This window comes from Clarias gariepinus, chromosome 5, assembly GCF_024256425.1.
Source record: "Clarias gariepinus isolate MV-2021 ecotype Netherlands chromosome 5, CGAR_prim_01v2, whole genome shotgun sequence".
Taxonomy (NCBI): domain Eukaryota; kingdom Metazoa; phylum Chordata; class Actinopteri; order Siluriformes; family Clariidae; genus Clarias; species Clarias gariepinus.
In genome coordinates, this window is record NC_071104.1 from 24,641,151 (window position 1) to 24,656,790 (window position 15,640).

Here is a 15,640-nt window from a genome sequence, read left to right on the forward strand (position 1 = left end):
AGCAATGTTTCATTGAAAAACTCTTGATGATTCATGCTAATGCTATATGACTAAAGATGGCAGACAGGCAGGGGAGAGTTGATTGAAACTTGTTAAAACTGAGCTATTCACCAAAATTTTTACAGAAGGTACCTTAAAATGAATAAACAAATCCATTCATTAATAATATCCGAGACAAATGATTCAGAACTACAAGCAACCCTAGATACTACCCCAGAAAGTTCTAATTATTATGTCCAATTATTCACATGCATGCCAACACAAAAATACTCACATACACCAACATATTTTAATTCTATTATAACAACAATTTAATTTTGTAATAACAGTGTTATTATAATATTGTAGCAAGCTTTCATTTCAGATTAGTGCAATCATTTATGAAACCACAAGTAGCACACAAGTAGTGAGTCACAGTAGTGAGCCCAGTTATGGAATAAAATCTCATCATTTCTCATCTACTTTCAAATTTCTCCCAGATCAAAAAATGTATACAAACAATGGAAGTGCTTCTCACTCATAATATCATAAAGCGAATGACCTTTAACACCAATAAAACAGATACAGCAAACAAAAACACAACACACGACCTACAAACAGAGCATCGAGTTTCACGTCAAAGTGCCCTGTTCCTTATTTATGTCATCCGAGGCTGAGCTTTCTGGAAGGAGCTGTCATCAGGCTCTTGGTTGTCCTGCCGAAATGACGTTATCCAATTATTCAGTGCCTAATCAGCCTGTTTTGGTTGCTCTCGTCTCTCTGAGGTACTCCACAGTATAAACAGTTCACTTACTGCACACAGAAAGGGGCTAATCAAGGGAATTATTGTTTTGCTGCTCCAATTTGCCAGCTACGAGTTCGGCACTGATTGGGATGAAAATGTGCTATTGTGTGCCCTGTTCATGCTTGAACTTCAAGTGAAAATAATGCTATGTGAATCACTCCTGGATGATAAGAGATGTATGAATTAAAAAGAATAACACAGAATTTGAGTTGCATTGCATTTTTTTATATGGAGAATTGTATTTCTTTGCAACTAATAATTCAAGCAAAGATGAAGACTAATAGGGCACGTGAATGAGGCGCATTTAGAACTGCAACAGGAAAGAAAAAAGGCAAAGTGATGAACAAATGAATTGAAAGTAGAAAAAACATACTCAAGGTTTAAAAATGGATACAAACAGGAAATAAATAAGAGGCAGGAAGCATGCTTCTGAGAACACATCTGTGACAAAAACATTCTTGCTCTTCTAACGAAAGTATAAGCAGAAGTTGTTTTACAAGGATTCAGACAATGATGGAAATATGCTATGAGCAAGGGATCCAATATAAAGGCCTCCAGGGTCTCTCCTCTGCATGGCTGAAAGGAGATTTACAGGTACAAAACATAGTTATGTATTTTATTACCTGGACTGAAAAGAGAGAGAGACTAAAACAAGGCTAATATTATGCTTGGACAGCTCTAATAATTAAGGATGGTGTGAACACAGATGATAAGTCTGCAAAAGTTTTCACTTTGGACCTGCCTACTAGTCTGAAGTTGCATTAGTTTCTACCAGAGAACTAGAATTACAAAGTAGTTGGATGGAATCCTGGACAATTCAGGGATAGCTGAGTGTTATGTGGATAGTCTGTGAAAAACTGTCAGGCCTGGGATGTTTTCACACTTGTACCTTTTTTTGGATGATAGGCCATTTTGAACCATTTGGGTGTGTTTGGTCAAGTGTAAAAGTTGTTTTTGAACATGAGCAGTTCTGAGAACTGAGCTTAAAAACTGTGGTCTAGGGTTTGCTTCAAGTGAGCTCGGGTGTGGAACAGACCATGTCAAAGTGATCAGCTTTCTGGCCATAAAGCGAATACCATGGTGGGGAAAAGCATGCCGTATCAATATTAGGAGCAAAGGTGGTAAACACAATACAAATCTTAAAGACTTAAAAGCTAAAACAATAAAACCTAAAAAAAAATATCACGAATAGAACAATAAACCATTTTCTTGATTTCAAACATTAGCTTAAAAGTATAAACATAGCAGAAGTGTCAAGTGAAATTTGTCCTGATAATAATCTCCTACTTACAAGTTAAAACTGATTCTGGATCCAGTGTCCTTATGATTAGTTAGAAATTATGCTGGATATACACAGCCTGGCCAAAAAAAAGACAGCAACTGATTTAAATAAGCAAATAGGTAAGAGTCTTTCATTGCATGATTACTGTAATGCTTAATATGTTTTAGCTGGCAACCAATTTTTTAACACTAACTTGTTCAGTGAGTAGCTTCTCATTTCTTAAACAACCATTTCGGAAGACATATCCTGTGGTTGTGACAAAGATGTTACTCTGTTTCAGATGGGTCAAATAATTGCCATGCTTCAATAATAATAAAAAAAAAAACTAAGGAGGTTGCTAAAGAATTTGTTGAAAATTATTAAAAGTGACACAAAAGTCACAATGCAAAGAGAACTCAAGGGATTGGGACTAAACTGCTGGGTAGCCATAAGAAAACCTCTTATCAGTGAGGCTAATCTGAAAAACATTCAGTTTGCTAGGCAGCATAAAGAATGGACTGTGGAGCATTGAAAAAAATCATACGGCCTGATGAGTCCAGATTCACCCTGTTGTAAAAGGATGGGCGCATCAGGGTAAGAATGAAGGTGAATGAAGTGACGCACCCATCATGTATAATGCCTACCGTATAGGCCTGTGGAGGCAGTTTTATGGCCTGGAGGTGCTTCTGTTGGTCAGTTCTAGGTTCAGCAATGTTATGACCCCAAAAAAAGGAGGTCAGCTGACTGAAAGTTTTTCCATCAATGTATTTTTTCTTTACTGATGGCATGGGCATATTCCAAGACAACAATGCCAGGATACATCTGGCTCAAATTGTGAAAGAGTGGTTCAGGGAGCATGAGACATCTTCACGCATGTATTGGCCACCACAGATTCCAGACCTTAAGCCATTGAGAATTTTTGGAATGTGTTGGAGAAGACTTTATACAACGTTCCGACTCTCCCATCTTTAGTACAAGATTTTGGAGATAAATTAATGCGACTCTGGATGGAAATAAATGTTGTGACATCATGTTGCATAAGCTTAGAGAAAGAGAGAAAGAGAGAGAGAGAGAGAGAGAGAGATTTTTGCAGAATTGTCAGTATCCCTGTTTCACCCCATGCCAAATTTCCTCTACTGGATTGAAATATAGTGATTGTGGGCGCCAATTAAGTACAGCGAACTTATTGTCATGATCAAGAAACCAGTTTGAAATTCTTTTAGCTTTGCAACTTGAAGCATCATTAGGGCATTGGAGCCTCATAAGGTTTCTCGCCTGCAATGCTTTAGGCCTGGTTCAATTTCCACCCAATGCCCAAACCCAAGCCATTGTATGCAGGGTCAGTTCCAAGCCCAGATAAAATGGAAGGGTTGCATCAGGAAAGGCATCCAGAGTAAAACCTGTGCCAAGTTATGTGCAGATCTGATGGTCTGCTGTGGCAACTTCTCGATTGGAGCAGCAAAAAAACTAACAACAACAACATGAAGCATTATTATTCTCAAAGAAGCCATCAGAAGATCTATTCTGTGGTCATAAAGGAATGACAGCAAACATACCCAAGTACTAAGGGGCACAAAGTGTGCCAAAAAAACAAAAAACAAAGTTACACCACCACCATTTGAACCATTGATACAAGGCAGAAAGGAGCCATGTTTCAAGCTATAAATGGAGACTCATCAGATTTGGAAATATTTTGCCAATCTTCTATTGTACAATTATGGTGAACCCATATAACTTAAAGCCTCAGTTTCTTGTACTTTGTGCTGCCACCCATCTGCTTCAAGGTTTGCCGTCTTGTGTATTCAGAGATGTTCTTCAGCTTCTCTAACTTTTGTTGTAACAAGATTTTATTTACGTTACTATCACTCTTCTATCAGCTTGAACCAGTCTGGCCATTATTCTATGACCTCTGGCATCAACTAGGCATTTTAGCTCAAACAACTGCTGCTAACTGGAAATTTTCTATTTTTCAGACCATTGTCTGTAAACCCTATAGATTGTTGTGCATGAAAATAGTAGATCAGCAGTTTGGGAAATACCCAGACCTGCCTATCTGGCACCAACAACCATATGTGTGTGTTTGGTGCTGTTGCTTGACTACACTCTTATAAAAAAGCTGGTTATACAACCTGTGGAATGGTAAAAGAATACTTCAGTCTCACAGTATTTCACTGGCAAACACTACTTTACAGATTGAATGCAAATACAACAGACTTACTAATACGTGTGAGAAAACCTGGTGAAAATCCTAGCATCCTCAGCTGCTGAGCGGATTCAGTTGCAGAAGCTTTCCTCTAGCCTTCGACAGGATAGCAAAGCAGATGACAAAACCACATATAACAAATGCTAGGTTAAGTGGTATGCTGTATTTGGCAATATTTTATGCAAGACAAATGGAGCTGTTTCATAACATGTCTTGTTTAGAGAATTGCATTTTTGCGAACAGTGAGGCAATGGTATTTGGCTCAAACCCTTGCTTATGTTGGTAGTGTCTATAAAAAGTTGAATCAACTACTGATCCATGAATAAATACAACCACAGAAAGGTGTTCCTGCTGCTTCCCGTAATTGTGCTTAGTGTCAAACCTTCTTCTGTGTCCTTTTTTTATGAAACAGAAGACCTATTACAGCACCAGCACCCAGATGGACATATACAGCACAAGTCCTTTTTATTACTGAGAATGTAACAAACACATAATATTGAAAAGCTATTCACACTCTTCATTTCAATTAGGTAATAAAACCATTCAGATTTTCTAAAACTTCAACCATCCTGAGTCATACCCTTTTATTATATATATCTTACCAGACATCAGTTACGGCATGTCAGGACCTTGTATTTCCTCAGGACATACAGAGATAGCAGGCAAAGAGGACACAGAAGCAAAGGGAAAATCCTTTAACAACAGGACTGAATAGACCTCTGTAAAGACTGCTCTTACGAGGCTGCGGCGCCACGGCAAGCCACAAGTAAGACTGTAAAAGCAAGTAGGGGAGGTAGGGGGAGCTTCAGAAGTCAAGTCTATCTGGTACTTAACATTTTACTGCTGTGTATTACTTACTGTATGTTTGGAGAGCCCATTAGCAGGTGTGTCTTTACTATTTGACCTAACAAAGGCCTTTATGTTTAAAAGAGTCAGTCTGACTGGATCATTTCTCAATGAAAACAGAGCTGCTGGGAAGTGAGTGCAAGTACACACACACACACACACACACACACACACACACACACACGCACACAAACACACACACGTGCGCACACACACACACACACACACACACAAACACACACGCACACATACACCTTGCTTTCTCACTTACATAGACTTTGATGCATGTGTGTAAAAAAACACATTCACAAATGCTCTTAGATTAACATATTTTTTGTGAAATAAAATGACTTTAATATTTTTGATAAGTAAATTTGCTAGAAGTAGTTTTTTCCAGAATAGTTGGAATAATAATGAACAAGTAATAAATAAATTAATTAACAAATTAATAAATTAATTAATTTCTTATACTACATGGAGTTCTGCAAGCGGAATGAAAAATTAATAATTACCAAATTTGTCACATTCAATATTTAAAAAATTACCAAAACATTAAACCAACAAATAAAACATGAATCCTGTTTTGTGGGAAAAATTGATAAACAACAAATTCACGACTGATGCAGAAAATGTTCCTAACGTCTGTTTATGATGGCTAGAAGATCACGTGATCAACATCATTCACTCAAATTACAGTGTTCCATGGCAGTCGACTTCCTTTGCAAGTATTCACACGTAAAAAAGGAAGAGAACATCTATATCACTAGCATTCCTTGGCTCGCTTTTAAGAGGTTCTCCACAAATACACGGCTGCAATTGCCTTGGTATTCACAGCCATAAAAGCTACTTTATGAGTCTGTCAGTAAAAGCAATTCAGCTGTGTCTTCAGAGCAGAAAAAAATAATCATATAATAAACAACTATAGTGGACTAACTTTGCTTGTGCTGTAGTTACAAGAGGATTTGATATTTAAAATGAAATGAATTGATGTCATGCAACTTTGGAGCCGCGAGATATAAAGAGAAAATTAGTTCAATTTAATCGTGTGTATATAATACTGTGTCCATTTATAACTATTGAATGTCTCATCTACTGCTGACAGACATATCTTTATAAAATATAATATAAAAATACAAATTAATCTACAAAGATTACCAAGGTCAATTTCTGTAATGCATAATTAACATCCTATTATGGAATACAGTGGGAATTGGTTAGACATTGATAGGGAACATAACCTTTCAAACTAGCATCAAGATTTATGCAGGCGAAGAATAGATAGATCAAGACAAGCCTAGATTTCATTAGCTTTGAGAGACAATAATGGTTTTCATTCCTCTTTCATTCGAGCCCACTCTTTCTGTCATTTCTCCCAACCCCATGAGTCTGAGTGGAGCCTGATTGAAAGGAACCATCATATGCACATCACTGTTGCCCCACATCATTCAGAGAACAAACCGTTTTAGAACCTTAACTATAGCAGCAGCACTGATTGCTCAGGCACCGGCAATTTCCTAACCAACCACCACCTGAACAATGATGTGTTCAGCCCTCTTCTCCCCAGCCTTTCAGACGAGGAATCATTTCACAGTTTGGAACGAGATCTCCATAGCAACTCCTCTTTGAGGGGTTTAGAATCACCATCCAGTAATTCTATGATCATCAGCCACAGCCATTCCCAACCGTTCTTTTCAGAGCGGCCACAGAGGAGAAGAGTGAGGGGTGGGTGGGTGGTGGGGGGTGTCTGAGGGGGAGGAAGTGCTGAAATTCTACAGTCTATTTCAGGCAATTCATGTACACAGTCTCCATTAGAATTCAAAATATTTCGACCTTCAATCAAGCAGCGTTATGTGAAGCTGCTTCGATCTCCAGTCAAGACGAGCAAATGTTTTAGTCTAATCACCCAGGATGAGTGGAGGCAGACAGAGCCTACTCGATCGGAGGCGAATCAAAATGCTCTTTTTAAACACTAACTATCTCAACACAAAGCGCAAACACACAGCGCTGGATTCGGACCCCCTCCTCTGTCTCTGTCTGTCTGCAAATGGATCCTAAAATACAGTAGATTTGCTCAGTGACTATAATCACATTTCACATTATGACTGCGGAGAGGGTAAATGCATCTTTGTGTACTGTAAATTGGACAGATTTTCTATGTGGTTGTACATCTAACTCACTGTCCAAGGCCTCTGTCTGCTCTCTGGCTAACAAAAAACTCACAAAACTAATATCCATGGCTACGTATGTGCAGTACAGAGCACATAATATAATAATGCTGCAGTATACTGGGTACCTTCTTTGCCAGTATTTTCTGCCCAATTTAGCAATTTCTTCATACAACATTGTTTAATATTGGATACCGCTACATTTTTTTCACTACTTGACACATTATGCAAGACGACATCTCTCAACAGTCTCTGGTGCCTTGAAGTGCTGAACGGTGTTTCAGAATGAAGCCAAGTGACAATTCACTTAGGTAGTCAAGTTGATGAGCACTCGATAAGTCTAAAGTGAAAACTGGGATTGCAGCTCGACAACACTTTTCATGACACGCAACACAGTGCACTTGTTAACCTTCGTTGTAAACCACAATAAATAGTCTCTCCACAATAAACAGATGACCACAGAATTGTTGCAGGCTGCACAAAGAAATATATGGAAACCGATCATAAAATCCTGCCAGGAATATAAAATGCATGATAATATTTCTATAGCCACAACAGAGGAAAAATGTCTCGGCCACCTCTGACAATTTAGAAGTGCTACTTAGTGTAATTCAAGACGTTGTGGTTATGCTTATAACCAATGACAGCGAAGCATCTTGATACAGCATATAATTTTTATTTTATTCCCTAAGTAAACATGGCAGGATTTACCTGATTTTCCTAACTGTCTAACAGCATTTCTGCAGCAATATCAGGGATATGGTACTGTAAAATAACAACCTGGCTCTGTTACGCTAAGCTATTTTGCAACAACTATTCCACATGCCTTTTACTCTCAACAGCCTCACACAGGTGCTGGTGTCACTAACGATTAGTAAGTAGGAGAGTTCAGATGAGCCAAGTATAACAGTAGAGGTTCAAATGATCAACCACATCCAGGCCATGATAAAATGTGCTGTGCTGGGACCTTTTGGTTGCTCCAGATATTGAGAAAGAATAACAAGTTGCGATGAAAAGAAATTGTAAATGTCTACCAGACTGAGGCAACTCTGAATAAAGGAGAAATAGAGAGAAAGCAAGGGAATGGGGCAAAATGCAATCCTCATCATCACTGAGAGAAAAATAAACAAATCAAGTGACAACTTTGGAGTCTAGAATAGAATTGAATGGCAAATCAGATTGAATACAATTGATTACATATGTATTCAAACAGAATCAAATACATATGTAATGGAAGACACAAAGTGGGATAAATGTACTGTATCTTGCTCCTGTGGGCAGTGGTAGCTCAGAGAGCTAAGACACTCAGTTACTGATTGGAAGGTCAGTGATTCGAGCCCCGGCTCCACCAGGTTGCCATTGTTGGGCCCTTGAGCAAGGCCCTTAACCCTGACTGCTCCAGGGGCACCGTATCATGGCTCTGACCCCAGTAAAGAAAGAATTTTACTGTGCAGTAATGTATATGTGACAAATAAAGGCTTAACTTAACTACAGTAAACAACCTTGGTTGCGAGTAACACGGTTTGCAAGTGTTCCACAAGACGAGCAAAGATTTTTAATAAGTTTGAACTTATGAACAAACAAGTCTTGGTTTACGAGTGATCACGTGATCACAATTGAGCCAACGGTTTTTCTCTCTCTTGCGTCAATTTGTGGGTAATTCTCTCCCCTGCTGGGTCTTAGTGTGTGTCTCTTACTGGTATAATCAACATTTGTGCACGCGTGTACTGCTTACTGTAACACTGTGACCAGATATGTACGTGTAAAACATATTTTATTTTGTGTCTGTAAGCTTGTGTGTACGGTACACATGTAAAGCAAAAGCAAGTCTCATTAAAGAAGTTAAAAATCCATTTTCTCTCTCAAGGCTTAGCCTGCTCTTTGTGTCTGTGTGCACACGTGTCATTGGACACTGTGCCACACACACACACACACAGACCACTCCTACTTTCGCCTTCACAGACACACAGACACACACACACACTCTTTCTCTCTGCTCTACACAGAAACACTGCTCTGTCTCGATTCTTTTCAAAGGTAAAGTGCTGGTTAATTTGTTTTATTTTGACTTTACACCAGTCATTCCGTTAGTGTGTCGCTCAATCGGGTGTCATTAGAGAGATTTCTTGTTTATTTTTTTACGATTAAACAGTGTTTCCGTTGTGTGCTAGCGTGTGTGTGAGAAGAGTGGAGGAAGGGTAACTGGGTAAGACGAGAAGGGGGAGAGGGGAGCTTACTTTCATCCACACAAAGTGCCTGCGCACACAAATGGAAACAGTTATCTGCAGAGATTTATTTTTAAATTTTTTACTTTTTTTAGGGTAAAGTGCAGGATAATTTGTTTTATTTTTACTTAATATTTAGTGTTAATTATTTTTATGTATTTACTTTTTTGGGCTGTGGAATGAATGATTTGAGTTTCCATTATTTCTTATGGAAAAAATCGATTTGGTTTATGAGTGTTTTGAAATACAAGCTCGCTTCCAGAACGATTTATGCTTGTAATCCAAGGTTCCACTGTATTTATATATATATGTATATGTATTTTCATGTATATCTACACACCCTCACACACACAGGTCCAGTCACTCTCAGGTCTTTATGCAGAAAACGTCCCCTCTTGGAACATTAAGCAGATGGCATATGCTTTCAGCATCTTCTCTTATAGTTTTTGGAAGCTTCCTCTAAAAGTAAATCTACTATTTACACAGCTTTTCAGTCATTAGATGGTCGAAAGGGGGAAAAAATGTCTATATTGCAATCACAGGACTGTTGAGCAACCCAAGATTCTCTGACTTCAAACAGCTAAGCGTGAAGCTGCAGATCTAGTTCAACTGCTGCCTGGCTTCAGTCAGACTGCTGATCCTGTCTGATGGCTGTCTCTGAAAATCTGGCCATACAGCCATGTAAAATAACTCGAAGTTCTCTACAAAGACATACTGTTTGCCGGGCAACTTCAGTCTTTTTTTAGTGCTTTTAATTATAAATGCTTTAGCAATTCCCTTTGCCAGTAAAGAGATGCAGGTGAAAACCTTATTATACAGGACTATACACTTACTGTGCAATATATAAAAATTCTTTTTGTGTTCTTAACAACTAATCATGTGGCATATACAGGTCAAAATACAGATTATACAAAAGTTAACTGATTAGAATAAAAAAGGAATATGCATGATTTCTGTGACTTTATTCATGGTAATATTGTTGGACCAGATGGACTTGTTTAAGTACTTTTGAAACTGCTTATTTTACAACAACAATCTTCAGAAATTACACCAAATAATGGGGAACACCCCCCCGCCCCCCTGCCCAAAAAAACAAAAAACAAAAAAAAAAAACATTGAGTGAGTGACAGTTCTGTGGGTGGAATACACTGTTGATACGAGAGGTTAGAGTTAAATAAACTGCTTTGAGCTGCTAGGAAGGTTATAGTGCCTCAAATAATCTCTCTGTGCCTCAAATAATCTCTCTGTACAACCATGGTGAGTAGAAAAGCATGCATAAAACATGAAACCTATCAGTTTTAACAACCATTTCAGGTTCCATCCTTGTACAGTAAGCCAAGGACAGGTTGACCCAAACAAGGCAGTTGAAGATTAGAACAAACAAAAAAATCAGCTGGTCTTTTCGCATCCCTTAATCTTCCCATTTTGGTGAGGATGTGCCATAATAGTCTCAGATTTTTGGCTGACAGAAGTGAAACTTTATGTTGGCTTCTGTTCATGTAACCCATCCACTACAACATGCATTGTGTATTCCAAGCTTTTCCCCTGACCACAGTCATAAAAAGTGCTTATTTGAGTTCCTGAAGATTTTTTGTCAGCTGTCTGCTCATTCTCCCTGATCTTTAATATAAGTAAAATGTTTCAGCCTGCAGACCCTCTGCATGATGATTTTTGTTTTTTACACATTCTGCGTTAACTCAAAAGATGTTACGTATAATTCCAGGCAATCAGTAGCCATGATCAAAGTTACAGTGATCAAAAAAAAAAAAGTATGATGTGAACACTAACTGAAGTCTTCGATCTGTATCTGCATGATTTTATGCATTATGTTGCTGCCATGTGGCTGATTAGTTAACTGCATGAATGTGCACATGAACAGGTGTTCCTAATAAAATGGTTAAGGATGCAGAGTGTACTGGGCTTTTAACATCATGAAAACGTTCTTAAAATCAAGCTTAAGATCAAAATCAATCAAGGAAAAAAAATCAGATGATGTGCAATAAAGGCAAAACCCCACTGTGGTAGGAATTAATGCACTGCCAGAACATGCAATTCACACAAGTGGAACTGAGCTATAAGTCATTTCTCTGTTCTTTGTAACACTCTCCACACATTTTGTCAAACATCTGAAGGAGAAAAAAAACACGTGTTCCCACTACTGTGTAATCAAACAAAATAAAAGAAGTTCCCTGGATGTGACACCAGATAAAACATTTCTATAATTACAAAACAAGGATAGAAATGGTTAATGGTTAAGTGTTGGTGCAACCACTTATTCTCAATGGAATCCACTTTAGGAAAACAATGGCAGGTCAAGACAGAGAGCTGTAAATTTTTTTATGTATTATGTGTTGGTATTCACAAGACGTGTTTATAATAGAAAGGTGCTGATTTATTCAGGATTCATTTCTACTAACAGAATCATGATATAGACAAAAAAACTAATTTTGCCACACAAAGAGAAATCAAACGGTAAGAAATCAAGAACATTCCTCTTGTGAATTATTTCCTGAATTTAGACAATCATTTAGCATGTCTGCCTCTACCAGTTCTAGTGCATGTATATTACTCTAGGGAAAACAATTCCTTCATGCCCAAGCTCTGTCTTACAAACAGCACCATAATAAAGGCCTTCACCTGGAGCCAACGAAAACATGAAACAAATGCCCTTCCATGCTCTCCTACAACATATGGAAATGTCACAGAGCTAGGGAGCCTCATCAAAGTCTGTGAAGACTTCAGGAGTCACAGATGCCGTCTGTCACATAGAGCTTGGCAACTATTGGAAAATGGCTTCAGACCTGCCGTGACACCCTCATTACTGTGTCCAGCATTAATCCCGGGTAGAGAGGTCCATAGAACAATAAGAATAAATGCTTGGTATTGTAACCCTGCGCGCTCTGCCTCACTCTCTGAACATTGCACAGCCACTAATCAGAGCTCTTCTCATGTAATGGGAAAGTCAATAGCCGCATACAATCAGTAAACAAATTCTGCTATTTTTAAAAAGAGCCCTGGTCTCCATTTTAGAGCTGGCAATTTAAATTATTCTACCGTGTAACACCTTAATTGTGTAAGACAAAGAGAATGTCGAGAGTACAAAGGAGCTGGGAGTGGAGCAGGAGCTTCATGTAATTTCTGCGCTGCCATGCACAGATGACATGTGATAAGCATTCTGCTTTGCCAAGAGCTGTTTTGCTGATGCCAAATGACAGTCTGCAGTTAGTGGCCATAATAAGACACAGGCAAACTGTTTGTCTTTAACTTACTGAAATGTCACTCCCTTAATGAAGATAAAAGAAATGCAGTTAGGAGCATATCAAGCACATGCCATATATAATTGTGTTCTTAGATCACTTTATCGGCAGCTAAACAATCGCTTTCATTTTCAACATTCAACCTAAAACGGTTGCCTTTCAAAGCTATTGATCTTTTCAAGTCAAACTGTTGATCTGTTTCATTTGAGAATAAGCTGTGCCTCTGTGTGCTTGCAGACATTCAAAATTTCTTCATGAAATATATTAAATATTGTGTATTTTTTAAATGTAGAAAAGAAGGGCTTATATTTCTTAATACATATAGTTTAGGGCAATAGACATACAGTATATATATATAAAAAAACTCAGTCAGCTGGAATTCAAATTTGCAATCAAATATCATCATAGTTTCAGTTATGGACCTCAAAGCTATGATTCTTAACAGACTAGTGACAAGTTTTGTTGAGTCACACTGATGCGAACTTATGTAGTGTAAAGCACCAACGCTGAAACCAGTGCTGTGTTCTCCATGAAATCATGCCAGGCGTGAGTATGGAACAGGCAGAGTCTCATCCTGACCAGACCTAACAGATGCTTATTAGCGTGACTCAACCTTAAACTAAACTATAGCGTGACTAAGAGCCTTTACATGCCTCACACCTTTTAACATCAACTCACATATATCAAACAGAGTTTATGCAGCATTTTAGTTTAAAAGTAAACTAGCTCCTTGAAGTTTTAACAAACACTAATTGTAATTAATCACACCATGTAAACAATGTAATAAAGGCTGCACATGATGGATATTCAAGATAATAAAAAGGAAGTCTAATATTAATGTCAGAACAGAATATTTAAACAACTATTTAGGTTTCTCTGTGAGTGAATCCTTAAAAATCCTATTTTTCCCCCATATCATTGCAGGATCCAAGTTAAAACCTTCTTGGAATTTGGGAACTCTTATTCATGCAATAAACACCTAAACTCTGGAAGAACCTTTTAAATCTGTTTTCCTCCCTTTCCCGCCTTTTTACAGAGTGCTGAACACCTGTAGTCCAGTGACAACCATTTAAACTGTATAAATACTCTGCCACTGTCATGCACAGTCTGTGCTGTGTACGTTATATTAGTACTAGTTAGTATTAAAAACGTATTAGTTACACACATTAATTAGTACTTTAAGCGTATAGGCAGAAAGCCACTTGACAGGTTAGTTAATGCACATTATAGAAAACTATGACATATTGTATCCGCCATGCCTAAAACTCGTTAATTCTGTATGAAAATATTATTTATACCTATGTGGCAAACATTTTTAAGAATATAAGAATTCCACCTACACGTCTCCACTGGAGTTCAGGAGCGTGCACATCCTCCTCAGAGCGCGTAAAGCTGTCATTTCGGGCCCTTGATAAGCGCTTGCTTTTCAGATATATGCATTAAAAATATAATATCGACATTTGATGAGATGAAAGCCGGGGGAACTGTATTGATTTGAATAAACTCACGACTCACGCGCGTTCGTTTTTTTTTTTTTTTTTTTGTAAACGGGATATGGCAGAATTTCCCCCATTGTGCGAATGTATTAGCAAATGTGTTATGCAAGAGTTTCTGTTGTTTGTAAACACCAAAGATTTCCCACATTTCCAGACTCGTGATCTGGTGCACAAAGATGACGAAATAGATCATCATAGCAATCAAGCGTTTCATTAGATCTGCGCATTGCGGTGACGCAACTGGGAGCCAAATCTGACTCAGACTGAACAAGCGCGCGGATATTTCACGGATTGTATTATTTACGACTAACCATTTGCATAAAAAAGGAAAATAAATAAAGAATTGAATAAATAAATACAGGTCGATCCGAAGTGATTTTTCAGACTTATGCTGTTTTTCTGTTGTGCGTTATAGGAGGAGGAACAAGCAGGTGGGTGTGAGGTGATGCACAGAAGGACCTGTGGATAACAAGTCCCGCACAGATTAGTTAATTATCCACAAATGCGCTTTTCCTCTTAAGGGTGGGGACACATCACTGCCAGCGGCAACACACTAAAAAAACACAACTAGTTTGTCTGAAACCCCCCACCAACCCACATCTTCACACACACAGCGAGCTAAAACGATGCAGCTCTAGCGCGAGAACGAGACCTTTTGTAAGAGGCCACCTTAACGAATAGGTCCGGATTAATCATTTATCTTTAGATGCTTACGGCAGTGATGGATGTGGACCGTCACTCAGCCTCACCACAATAGATGCACAACGTTTTGTTCTTGCCAAATAAATCACCCGCATTGTTTAAGGTACATTGATCAGTCTAATGACTTGTAATAGGCTTCTAATTGGCACAGAGATCTGCTCGCCAGGTAGACCAGCTGACAGCCCTGGTGTTTTAAATCATGAACCATACAGTCTTTATAAAAAGAGGTGTATTTTAAATATTTAGATAGAAAAATACCAGCGGTAATGACATCCGTGAAATAATTGTAATTCCAAACTATAGAAATGTCAATTTAAATAAATTCAATATGTTACATGTGTTCACAACCTGCATAATACATTACTGTACTACATTGTTTAATTATTACCACGTTCTTTATGTGTTTCCTTTTTTTTTCACCCCTGCCTTTGACATTTTGTAAATATCCCGAAAAAATAGCCTCTCCTTAAATCACAAAAGAAGCCTAATTTATTTACAGTATATTCCGATTGTCCTGTTTATTTCACAACTACGCATATATCTGGATGCAGACAAATATGATTATATCAGATCAGATAACATAGCATCATCTTTATACTAAAACTGCAATCTAAAATGCTAGAATGCATTATTTGTGGCAATTTATATATAAATATGTTTGAATTGATAACAGACAAATAAAACAATCAACTGTAATAAAC